Source organism: Ischnura elegans, chromosome 5, assembly GCF_921293095.1.
Source record: "Ischnura elegans chromosome 5, ioIscEleg1.1, whole genome shotgun sequence".
Classification (NCBI taxonomy): domain Eukaryota; kingdom Metazoa; phylum Arthropoda; class Insecta; order Odonata; family Coenagrionidae; genus Ischnura; species Ischnura elegans.
In genome coordinates, this window is record NC_060250.1 from 45527025 (window position 1) to 45540617 (window position 13593).

Here is a 13593-nt window from a genome sequence, read left to right on the forward strand (position 1 = left end):
GTTACATTTTGGGGAAACTGTAATGCAGCTACTAGACATTCTCCCTGCAAAAGAAGGCTGTAAAAGAATTGGTTCAGCACCGCAGATAAGCTATTGTTTAGGGAAATAAAAATCATGAAAGAAATAAAGTATGACCTATATCCATGCCAACAAACTCATCCATTAAAATAAGGAATTTTAAAACTAGATACTTCGAAATAAATGCAAGCTCCTCAAGGATAGACATGGAGACAAACACAACGATAACTATTACGACTGGAGGGCAGAGAAACTGGTTTTTCATCTCAGCGTGTAATAATCTGTTCAAAAGTTTCAGTCCCAGGTAAATAAAAAACAAGGCATACAAAAACAAGGATTCATAGAATTCAAAATCTGTAAGCCAAGTTGAAGTACTTGAGTAAGTAATGCTAACTCAATCGCAAGACGAAATATATGCTCTATGAAATACATTTTTAATCCGAAAACATCGCATTGAAACGAAGAATACTTTGTTAACCTTGGCTTTCATATGATAAGTTCAAACTTGAAAATTTTCCTTCCCACGAATACCCACTTCACGGTCTCTCACATTCTTTTACTTTCTCTTTGATTCCCTCTATTTCAGCATTTCCTCATCTTATATGTCCAACCACTCTACCTTGAATACCGAGAATGTTATCTCATCCGATGTGTCTAGAAAACCTGTTTTTAAACTCATAACCTTAAAACCAAAACCAGATTCCGCGATGACGATTAGATGAGAAAATTTCTTCAATTTCCCATTACATATATACAACTGATCCACTTTTCCTCTCTCAACACTCAATATTCATCAGCGCATCTCAGTATGATTCAACCCTACGAATTTTAGTCAATGACTAATTTCTCTACTACTTACTGACTAATTACAGTAAAGTTGTTATTCAGGCAGTAAATCAGAATTCACGATATCTATGATGTAAAAAACCAACAACCACAGCAGATAGTGATTTAAAGGACAGAAAATATTGGTCGAGGGTAGATGGGTTGGAGATCAAGTTGGATTATAGTGAGTTCATAGTGACTTTCCAAGTGGATCGGATACGTCAATTCACTCTTTCCAAGACATAATTTTTTTGGAACAAAGTTTTTTTACTAATTTTGTACGAATAGTAACCACAACTAGCAATGTTTTAACACATTGCTGTATAATGATGATCACGGTCTACGTCACCATAGGAAAAAAATTCATATAAGACGTTTATAAAAATTTCCAGCATTTTTATAAACGTTTAATTTTCCAAGAGCATCCAATGATAGCATTCACGACGATACTTGTGGCTCATGTACTCTCGCTAAAATTCTCGTTCAAATCAAATTCCGATTCCCTTTCTCCCACGACCTCAAACCTTGCGTGAATGTGACGATGCATCCCTTGTCCCAGAAAAACCCTGAACCCAACATTACCCAGCATCTCTATCAAGGCGCCTCAACTGCCGCCCATGTTCCAGCTCTTTCTCTCTCCTGATGACACCGTCTCTCACCTGAAGAGAGGCCCCTCCACTCCTCCGCACCTGACTTTGTTCGACCCCATACCCCGCCAGAACTTCTGGAGAAAGCAACTGGGCCATCTGGGCTTTCACCGCCCATACTCCTTCCCCCCCCCCCCCTCGCACCCTCCCCTCGCGATGCGTACCATCAGCCTCCGTGCCCCGAAAGTTTTCCGTCAGTCTTCGGAGAGCCTTCAACGGCGACGCTCGTGAGCCGCACACTTCATCCCCTTCCGATATCCACGTTGAGCTGCAGAGAGAGCCACAATCAACGTCCGGAAGGATACTCGAGCGACCTCGTCTGCTCAGCACTTCTTTTCACACCGGAATACTTAGCAGCTTAGCGGGCGCCATGGCAGACCAGACAATGCTTACCGTCATCGTCATCTCCTTCATGATTTTCCTCTTCTTCCGCTACTGCCTCGGAGACGAGATCCTGGTCGGCGGGCCGGAGTACCAGCCCGCGGCTGCCTATGCATGGGGCGAGAGTGCTCACAGGATGGTCACGGGTGAATAATGCCGCGTCCTGGAGTCGGCCAGGTGAGGATAAGTAGAGCGATGAATGTGATATCGGGAATTTCTGCGCTAGATTTATTCCCCATAATCTTTCGGGGGTGCTTTCTCCTCCTGAAAATTAAAGCCCCGCACAAGAGCGGATTGGACTGAATTTTTTAGAATTTAAATATCTTGTTGTTCTGCTCAATATTTAAAATTATACACTTCATGCTGATTTATTCCAGGTTTGATAACTTTCAATTGACCTAAATTAATTTCTCGAAGCCAAAATATTAAGAAAAATAGTTTTTTCTTAATATTCTGGCTCTTTCCGTTATAAGAAAAACTTGTAAAATTAGTCTGTTGAAGATTCAGTCTCAGCCCTCTCTTATTCAGCATTTCCTGCCATTTCTGGGCCCCCCTTGCGTAATACATTTCCATGAGAGTCTTTAATAATAGATAAATTACATTTTAGCATGAAAAAACTTCAGTCCTGTGAGACAAATAGTCAAAACGATTTGATTAAACCATATCATTGATAATAATGGGAAATAATTATCAATTATACGGCAAAGACTAGATTAATAAAGATTTATTGGCAAATTGGATATGATGACAGATTAATAATATGTTAATGAAAACTCGGAATTATTTTTTCCTCCGAAGAAAAAAATTTCCGTCACAATAAGAAAAAAAATCTTCCATATTTCCAAATGCTTTTTGTATAAGGGTAAAAGAGAAAATGACGAACCTGCCTCGATAATTTGAACGTTTAAAATGAATGCTTCAACTGAAAAATAAAATGAAAAATTAAAAAGAGAAATGATTTGCCGTTCCACAGAAGAGCGGAATAATTCGAATGGCAACGGTGTAATAGGTACCGTTTATATACTTTTTTTAAATTGATTTGACTGTATAATGCCACCGCTAGCATAAAATTTAGTCCGAAAACGAAAAATGGTTCATTTAATTGTTACGGAACGTAACTCTTTGTACAGAATTCCTCCAAAGAACAGGAATCAAAACAAAGTCACTGCATTTCCACCTAGAATATAATTTCATTAATATTCAATCATTCTTTCGGAAGATTTCAAAGAGTTGGCGAACGGTTTCTTTGGAAAAAATCAAACTCACTGTTCCTCTTACACTTCGAATGAAAACGCTGGCGAATATCAGTTACCGTACCTAATTACCATAAGCAATGCAAAATATAAACTGCTGTTTCATACACAATTCATCGAGTAAGTAGGGCAGACATGCTTCGTCATTCGTACTCCCATATTTCGCAAGAATATTGAACACGTGTTACAAAGCGCCATTCAAACGAACTTAAAACATAAATTGCGGGCGTTTGCTCTTCACCTGTCCCATACTGCTCCGTTCAAAGTTCTACGCAGGGTGCAGAGTATGCATATTCAAGCTTCATCAATATTTTTTAAGAACACGTAGAGCAAAAGGTTAATTAAGAGCGCTGCATTTTTGTCAGGCTTATTGAATAAACATTACATTTCACGTTACCTGTCGAATGAATACACAATGGAAATACAAACTTGAACTTTGACCCAATAATATATATCAGTGAACAACTCAGCTGAAAATTACTCAACTATCTTAACAGGATGGAAAACAGATTAAATATTTAAAAAAGATGTTTGCAATTAATATAGATTATCTAAACTAACGGCGTCCAACGTTTTAAGGATTCGCCGAAGGCGACATAACAAATATTCCTGAACCAACAAATTTCTCGGCTAATTAGTCACAACGATGGCAAACGGAGTCATATTTTTTGGCCTTTTTTTACTCAATTTTTCCAAATGAATATCACTTATATATTTTGAAGCAATAATTTTATCAGTGAGAACTTCACTGATAATCGTAGATTATTATTTATAAATTAACATGCAAATTACAAGCACAGACCGAGGAAGTTCAGAGCTGCGGTTTTGCAGAAACTAAGAAAAAGATAAAAAACATAAATCAAGCACAACATTCATTGATATCATAAGTCCAAGTCATCTCCTGGATTCAGCATTTTTACCCGTTCACAATTTTACGCACTAACCTCGGCTGTGACTTCTCTCCGACAGTCAATACATGAAAATTACAAGAGTTGTTCAGTAAAGAAGTGTGTATAATTCGTAACTTAAAAAGCTTGCAATCTCCAAAAGAAAATAACGCCTTAATAGGATGAAATTCTTTCAACACGTCCAGTGGGCCAATCATGGAATTTTCCCCTGACCATTCGAAATAAATTCATCGAAAAAAATTACGTCTCTCATAATTTTCAGCCAAGAACATAAATTACCAAGGATAAACTTAAGTATGTTGATTGAAAAAGATATGCAATTCTAAAGGTAAGAAATGTGATCCATTGCCACGACTTGAGAGGCGTTTAAATGCTAAAGCAAACAAAAAATAATAATTCATTCGCATTCGACAGATAAAATAGAGCAGCCTATGAACAATTAAAAATTTGAAGTATTAGGTAAATGTGTCAAATTCGCCGTTTTTGCTTCTTCATATTTCCGCCGCAGAGAGGCCAGATGAGTAAATATCACGTCATCTTGAAATTACCGGAATGAAATATAAATATGTTTAGCATGAAATATAAATACGACCAGGGTTGCAGCAAATGAGGTAATGGTGAGCAGGTACGGGTCATACATGGATTGATTCCGTGATTAGCTAAGTCTGTAGTTTTTCTTCCGTGAATCTAACTGATGTTGAAGGAAACAATTTCTACTGCATCATGAATCAAAGCTCAGAACAAGGTTCGCGTCGCGGAATATTTTTAGGAGTTACGATTTATTTGGCCGAGAGAAAATGAATTCCGCAAATGACTCCAATAGAACTTGCCTCCACGGAGAGAGTTGGCGGTCCAAATTATGACGCACGTCCCAATTTTGATCTCGTCTCTTCCAGTGACGTGAAAACAAAAAAAAATCAGGTAAACTCGAATATCTTTCGCTTTCTAAGCAATTATCTCCCCACCATATCCCACGCGAAAGTTGACCTTTTCGTTCAATCGCAAAAAATCTTTAATGTATTCCATTTAAAACAGAGGTGCTTCTTTCCACCGTAGTGCGTAAAAAAGACACAACTCCCCTATAACCTCTTGGGTTCAAAAACCGATCCAACATGTCCTTGTTTATCCATGTTATTGCGTAATGCTTTAGGCTGAGGTGTCAACTTCCTCAAGCAAGACTTAATCCCCCCTCCCATAATCATATGATATGAAACCCTCCCAAACTTTTAACACATGTATGAAGTGAGGGACAATTTTATTTAGTGCCACATGTGCCACAGTGTGGACTTGTGACGTCAACATCTTGTTTGGTAAAACCCATCCCGAAGTTCGCTCTGAGAAGATGGATTGGTGGTGTAACTGGTAGCACGCCTGACCGGCAATCGGGAGATCCGGGTTCGAATCCCGGCTAAGGCAAATATTTTTTCATGGCGAACTTCATCCTTTGGTGTATTCAATTTTATTTACTTAACTTTATCTGTGGAGGCAAGTTCTACTCGAGTCATTTGAGGGATTCAATTGCTCTTGGAACTGCCAAATAAATCATAACTCCTAAAATTCTTATTCTATTTTTACACACCTATCTACAGTTAGCGTTACAGTTATAGCTACAGTTTACAGCGCGTGCCTCGCTTCCTTCGCTTTTGCGATACTTCATTAAATAATTAATCTTATCACTTTTTTTAGCTTCCTTGAAATAGTATGAAGACCAACTCTTCCGAAAAAGTTGAAACCAAATGGGCTCTATCTCTGCCATTAAATGAGCATAAAAATAACTCCAGATTTACATTCTTAATTAAGAGTATTTACAGTATAGTATATACAATGGATTAAGCATTGAGGAGATCATCGAACTCGATAAATACTAAACTAAAAATAAACATGAAATTAGTTTTATACCGATGTAAAATTACAATACGTATTAACGCAATTTCAAATACCTTCAAACTTAAAAGTAGTCCTATTGGATTGTTGGAGAGTAATAATTCTGATCTATTAATAATGCATGAACCTACCATCAAATGTCCAACATTACAATCTTCAAAAGAAATTGACGCCAAGTTCGGAAGGAATACAGCCAATTATTTAATCAATTAGTATGCCATTTTTATATTCTTGAACAACTGGAATCAGGGTTCCCACTCTACCTGAACAATGAAATTCACGGCTTTTTCCAGGTTTTCACGGTTATTTTTCACGTTTTCACGGTTTTTTTAAGGTTTTCACGGTCTCAATTTTGCTTAATTCACGGTCCGTTAATAAGCCAACAATAAGAAAATCACTGGCCGTATATCAACAGAAAATTAACGTACGCGAAAAACGCCGTGAATGTTAACGCCGCAATGAAAAGTGATATCTGTTATGACGTGATCTATCGTTTGCAAAATTCAGGGCCGACTAAAGGACCAGCCCAACCGCGATCTTGCCCGGACGCCGAATACCCTTCGAACCTTCTTCCGTCCGGACACTCGAGGTCCTTTTTTAATTCCTCGCTGAGAGATTGTTTTTTGCGCACGTTGTTATTACTGCACAGTAACCGAATTTCCCCCACCCCAATATTTCTTATTTAACGGAAAATATTTTATTAAAATTGTTTATAGAATATAATAAATTGATTCTTTCTTATTAAGCGAAAAATATTTTATGAAAATTCCTAATAGAACATAATAAATCGAAAAACAATTTCATACACCGTATTAGCACGAATCTAAGACGAACACGATTCTAAGACTACCCTCCTTTTTTGGAACTCCACTAGGGGACAATTGTTCTTTATTAATAACGATACGATTATAAAATGAATGCGGAAAAACGATCAATGCTTAATTTTTTTTGCTAGATTGCCTATGTCCCAGGAAACGCAGGATTTTGGCGAGTAATTAAGAAATTCATTAAAGGTTTCAAAACAATATTTTAGATAATAACAGGAATAGTAGTACTTTATCAAGACACATACGTCATATTGTTGATTCGACCCATATCTCTTTCAAAATTCTGAATGTTTGCTCTCCACTCGGCATTTACACTGCTATTATGGATTTCAGTCAGATGTAAAAATTCTTATCCATCAAACACCATTTCCAGTACACGTATCCACGAGAGTAATGTGCATGTTGTGCCTAAAACAACCGCATTCGCCGGTGCAGTGACTGGTTGTGAGATGGATCACGAAGGCCAAAAATAGTCAATTACTTGAATTGTTCCTGTCTAATGAATATATTTTTAATATAATTGAGGTAGTGTGTAAAGCGTGAACAATGTTGCGTTAATCGTCAGCGGCACGCCCACCTGGATCTTCGCCTTCATATCTCTACTTGTTTTCTCCAGGTAGCTCACTCTACCCCCACCCCTACCGTCATGTGCTAGCGGACAACCCAAGGCGCTCTGCAATATTCACGCGCATCTAGCCCGGATTCTTTTCTTCATGTTCAATTATTTTCAGTCCATCTCTTAAAGTTCTCAATAGTTTCTTCGGAGGGGCCATGGTCGGAGGACGACTAAAATTAAACTAGTGAAAATGACTTTATTAAACCCACATGGAAAACACTCGGTGGTTCGAAGTCCAGCCACCCCGGAAAGTAGGGAACCACTCGTACGAGGTGAAGTTCGGAACTGATGCTATCGCGTACGGGGGTACGCAGAGCACACTGCAGAGGGCGAATCGTGACCATATGACTGCGCCATGAAATTTTTTACCCTAAAGATGCCCATTCTTTTCTAATTAGCGTAGCGCCAGATGATCAGATGAATTCGGATTGTTAGTAGGGAGGAACAAAAATCCTGAGAAGATATCCCTTCGTCAGTAACTCTGACAAGTGAGACTACTAGTAGTAGTATAGATCGTAAATTGATAACTGATAACAACCTGGTATCATGTTTTCGGAACAAAATGCCGAATTAACTGCCGTAAGCTCAGCTACGAGGATATCGCGTTTCGCCAAAAATCACCATCGTATTTTTCCATCTATTTCCTTGCTTAAAATACGTCATGTGTGGTCTCGTTTTTTTAACGTGCAAATTACTAACATTTCAATCTAATATAAGCATAATAGCAATTACTGAATATCATTGTTAGATACCTTTTGGGCTAATAGGTGATTCATGCAGCAGTTGACCTCCATAAACTGGGAACTTCGAAGCAGTTAGGCTGAAAAAGGTCAGTTGGTGAGAAGAGGGGGAAGCGCGAAACACGTTTCTATTATTCTCGTGTAACTCGATATTTTTTTCGAAGCTAAGGTCTTCGTAATAAGATCCCTGCGCGAGCTGGGACCTGTTTTTATTTTGAAGAAGAGGAAAGCGTCAGAAGGGGGGAGGCGAATGGTGAATGGAGGGGGATAAAGGCTCTTGGGAAATGCGCTAATGTTACTTTCCCACGGCACTGAGCTTCTCCCAATGGTGGTTCCATCTCTGGGAGAGGATTCCAACTACGTGCTTGTCGTTATTAGCCATAAATGACACATTGTATTTATTTCGTCTCATTTTCGTCAAACGATGGATGCGGGAAAATTCTGCGTCGGAACCGCGATCTTCAAACGATCAATGCGAGAAACGATACTTCGGGGAACGATAGATGCGGGAAAAAATTAAATTGTCTATAAGGAACTTTATTTGGGACCAGAAACGGCGAACGATGAATGCGGGAACGATAGATCGAGGTTCCACCGACTTTCTTTTGAAAGCGGCAGTGTAATGATTTCTTTTCTCTGCTATTGTAATACTCTGAAACCAAAACTGAATCGATCTCTCTAATCAGAGGCAAATCATGTTCCCTTCTTACCGTTGCTCTGGAAAAAATGGAACGACTATGTAGCATAATTAATCGTAGAGGGCGTAACTTGGTGGAAATCCATAATATCACGAATACAAGGATCAAGGAAATAGCAAAGTTCTTGATCCTTGTATTCGTGAGACTATGTAGCAGTTTATATCGCGACGGCATTGAGGCTTTAACGACACAAACAAACAGCATAACCTTAGATAGCACAAAGCGGAGGAACTGGATCACCACCGACAGTAAATAACTCCACACAAACTTTCCGGTTGCGACGTAAAACTGGCAAGTTCCAGGTCGACGCATGCGACAATCGTGTAATGCTGTGTTGCCATAAGCGGAAATCTTCTCTCGTTTTCAGGGCCGCAATGCGCGAGAATTAGTAACGTCACACCGAAAGCTCGCTGTCACCCGGTTCAAACGCAGGGAGCGTAGTGTCCACAGCGCATGGCAGGTTGTCAAGGCTAGCGGTCTTCCAGTCATAGGATTGAGGGTGTTGAATAAACGTTCAAATTTTTCGACACAATGGCCATCTAGATTTAGTTTCGAAAGTGGTCGCTGCAGCCAGTGGGAAGGCTAATTGGGTGGAAGGGGGACTAAGCAGTGACCGAGGGAGGGGAAACCAAGCCATTTGAGGAAAGTAAACAAGCTGATGAGAAGTGGTGTCATATTTCAGGAGGGGGAGAGAAAAGGCCTGCGCTGGGGAAAGATGTTTTTTTCTTCAGGCAACATTCGTTCCCACGCTTTTCTGACCCATGCGACCGCATGCGACGATGCTCGCCACAATGAATAGAAGTGCGCTAGCTACGAACGAAGATGAAAATTTCTGGGAAGGTATTATTATCAAGATTGAGAGATTTTTTAAGGTTTTAAGACGAAATTCACGGCTATTTCCCGGTTTTTTCACGGTAGAGGAAATTCACGGCTAATTCACGGTTTTAAGGTTTTCACGGTTGAGTGGGAACCCTGGGAATTCATCAATGAGATCGGGACTAGAGGAGAATCGATTTCACAGTAGTAATAGGAAGTCATTTCGACACAGTGACAACGTTAAGCTCGAAAATTCAAGCTTGCTAATCTTATACGCTCTTTAAACCTGCCGGTCCATAGAGATTGGAACGCTTGAAAGAAAGAAGGGAGCTGTGGTCTTGACATGATGGGCACGAATTATTCCCCGAGGTTATGATAGGGTAGTAGCGGTAGGAAATGCAATCCATGGAGTCATTCGAAGCTAGCGAGGAGTTCCTTTAGTTGGAAATCAAGTATATCCACAGGGCGTCTGTGCAATGTTATGTGTTAACTTGTAGAATTAATACGGGTTAAGTTAATCGGGCAACCAACATTTTAGTTGAAAACACGAAATCCAAGCTATTAGGTTCCAGGCTTCCATCACACCTGTTACGATAAAAACTACCGTCACGACCGGACTGACATGAGATTGCGTCGAAAATCATTGCTAATTATCAAAGCCCTTTCGAGTCTGAAATTCTGAATGCAAACAATATCACAGTGTCACTGCCGAGTTATAACAAAATGATGGATAGTATATAATTTGGCGCTTACAACGAAACACAAGAAGAGGGGTAGGAAAGAAACTAAATGTAATTCAATTTTAAATGTTAAGCAAGGGATAAGCAAAAGTAGATATATGGATGTTTAAGGACAAATTATAGAAGTCATCGGTGGAATTAGGATTAATAAACTATTTTACAGAGTAAAAAAACATTTATTTGAGATTAGGATGATACAAGAGATAAGCAAATGAAATTGTACTTACATATCACTTAATGCCTTCAAGTAAGCGCATTCGTCGTCTTTTGCATATTAATTGGTATTTATCAACTTAGGTAATAAGATCGAAATTCCAATTAATTATTAAGATATCCCAAAGATACGAATATATTAGTTTAATTGACAAAATAACTGACGCTACTGAGAGATCACTAGCCTTATCTGTCTAAACTTTCATGGTTTCTTTCTTTCAGATATCTACGAAGAATCCTGAGACATAGCTGATACTACAAGCGAGTTCTGTCTGTGGTCTGCGGGAGTGGTTGAGGGGAAAGACTGCTTTGGAGCCCAACTGTACATATTCCCACCCATTTGTATTTCCATGAACAACTTTTTCCATTGTTTTTTTAAGTTTGTATTTCAAACGAATTGGATATTTAAACAGCATTTGCAAACATGATGTGATCCTATTCGATGTATTAAATTAATACATATTAAAAACGTATTTCATTGCCCAGCTGCTTGCGAAGAATGTCACGACCAGACCAAGATATAAAAATGAAAGATAATTTTACAGGTAAGTACCAAAAAGTAATAAATCTCGCATAAATATAAGCTTCAGAGCAAATGTACGAAGGAAACTACCATATACAAAACAGGAAGAGGTTTCAGCACTATTTCAGTTATTTCCTTGGCCATTCCCTTGAGATAGCAGATTTTAAGTCCCCGATGCGACCCGAGGTATTTTTAACTATCCGAATATTCACAAGAATGTGAGGAACACCATCGTCAATTTCCGTTACATTTACACCAATATACGAAACAGTATTGTTCACATATTGCCTGGAATAATTCAGCGAGAGTTTCATTAATACAAAACCAAAGCCTTTCTTGCATCGCCTCAACAAATGACGGACAATCACAGATTTACTCTCTAAAAGAAGAAAGAGAGACAAAATCGCAAGAAGTATACCAAATTGAAGAAAAAAATCAATGAATTAATGATGACGGTAGACGCATTTTTCGAACATTTCTCGAGGTTTGGCTTGAACTTAAGGGTTATAATTTAACTAATACCGTAGATACTTAAATATGGCATATAAAAATCGATTACAGCGAGAGAAATAATTTAAAATAGTTAAAATTATGCTGAAAAGTAACATAACTTAAAATAGTTAAAATTATGCTCGAAAGTAACTGAGGCACGAGAGAGGTAGTGGAAGGGCATCTTGACTTAAACAGAAAAAGATGGCACTTTTCAACATATTTATTCAGTAACTTAGGACGCGTTATGACCTTTAGGTCATTCTCAAGAACAATGAATAAATACGTGGAAAAGTGCCATCATCATCATCACTGGTCAACAATCCTAGGATTGGTTTGACGCAGCTCTCCACTCAGTTCTCCTATCAGCTAATCTTTTCACACCTGCGTAATTCTTCTCTTTCACATCTCTCTTTACTTGTTCCATATATTTTGTCCGAGGTCTTCCTTTTCCATTCTTGCCTTCCACTTGCCCTTCGACGATTGTCTTCATCAGGCCATCATGTCTCAAGATGTGGCCTATAAGGTTGTTCCGTCTTCTTATTAAGGTTTTCATGAGGCTTCTCTTCTCTCCTAACCTTCTTAGCACTTCCTCGTTACTAACTCGGTCAATCCATTTGATTTTCACCATTCTTCTGTAGCACCACATTTCAAAGGCCTCTATCCTTGCTTTCTCCGCTGCGGTCATTGTCCATGCCTCACTTCCGTATAGGAGCATACTCCAGATGTAGGTTCTTATGAATTATTTCTTTACTTCCATATTTAAGTTTCCCGCTGTAAGCAGGTCTCTCTTTTGGTGGAATGCTCTCTTCGCCTGGGCTATTCTGCTGATAATTTCTTTCTTGCTTCTCCCGTCACTAGTTATCTTGCTTCCCAAATAACAGAATTCATCCACCTCTATCAGTTTTTGCCTCCCTATTTTAATGTTGGTCTTGACTTCTTCTCTTCTGCTGCATACTAAGATCTTGGTTTTCTTCGTGCTTATTTTCAGTTGAGGAAAAGTGCCATCTCTTAGTTATTACGTAGAAATTATGCTCCTTTGAATTACCGCAGTCATAATGAAACGCTCATGCCTATAATCGTTGAAGAAAACCCATGTAGCCGGCGAAAAAATTTGACCACCATTAAAAATACAGTGCTTTAAGGCAAATAACAAATGACATTCCTTCAAAAGATTAGTTCCTTCATTGAACTGTGATAGGATCAATTAAGCCCACCTTTTCCAAAGACAGATCCTCTCATGAGACCTTTTTGAGGGAAAGGCCCGCACGATTCCCGTATAAATATCTGAAAGGAAAGAATGATCTCTAAATAAACTAAGGTGCAGAAAGTTCTCGATTCTTTACCAGGTTGCCCTCTCAAAAATTGCCAAGAAAAGGAATGATTAAAACAAGGTGTTGAGATTTATACCTACGAGAAAATACATGTTACAGCTCCTTTTCCTTTTTCAAAGTCAGATTAAATTAAAAATATATTTAAGTGGATTAAATTTTATCTTCAATCGAACAAAATATAAACTTAAAGTACATACCGTGCAAGTGGTGCTGTTTACGGCCGACGCGACGTGTGAATGAAGGTATGAAAGGCAAGACTGAAGGAAAACAGACTGCCTGTAAATTGCTTTCCATTAGTTTTTTATATAAATTCCATATACTTATCCAAACTTAGGCAAAATACTTCTTTATATATCAAGGAGTATAATAAAAATATTATACTCAACTAAAATCTAGAAAACGATCAAGGAAATAGAACCAAGCTGTTGTGGGCAAAACTCATAGTCAATTATCTATTTCAATTAAGGATTGCAGCTTAAAGATTAGATGACGATTTATTATGGGATGGATATCGAAGTATGGCAAAAACTCAAATATGATATTAATACTGACTATACTATATATATAACATACTAATACTGACTGAATCTACAATGGTCTAAAACTACAGCTACAGCAATTACAGCATTTCATAAAAAAATTCCAAATCATAATTAAAGGAGAAAACATTTTTTTCGGATG

At 38.4% G+C, this 13593-nt stretch overlaps 1 long non-coding RNA gene across 1 annotated transcript; it reads left to right on the forward strand.

Annotated features, from left to right (window-relative positions):
• The first annotated feature begins 1350 nt into the window (after window positions 1-1350).
• Window positions 1351-11029, forward strand: LOC124158804. The gene is made up of 2 exons (XR_006864872.1): window positions 1351-2048; window positions 10789-11029. It is a non-coding gene; the product is annotated as an uncharacterized LOC124158804 (long non-coding RNA).
• The last annotated feature ends 2564 nt before the right edge of the window (window positions 11030-13593 follow it).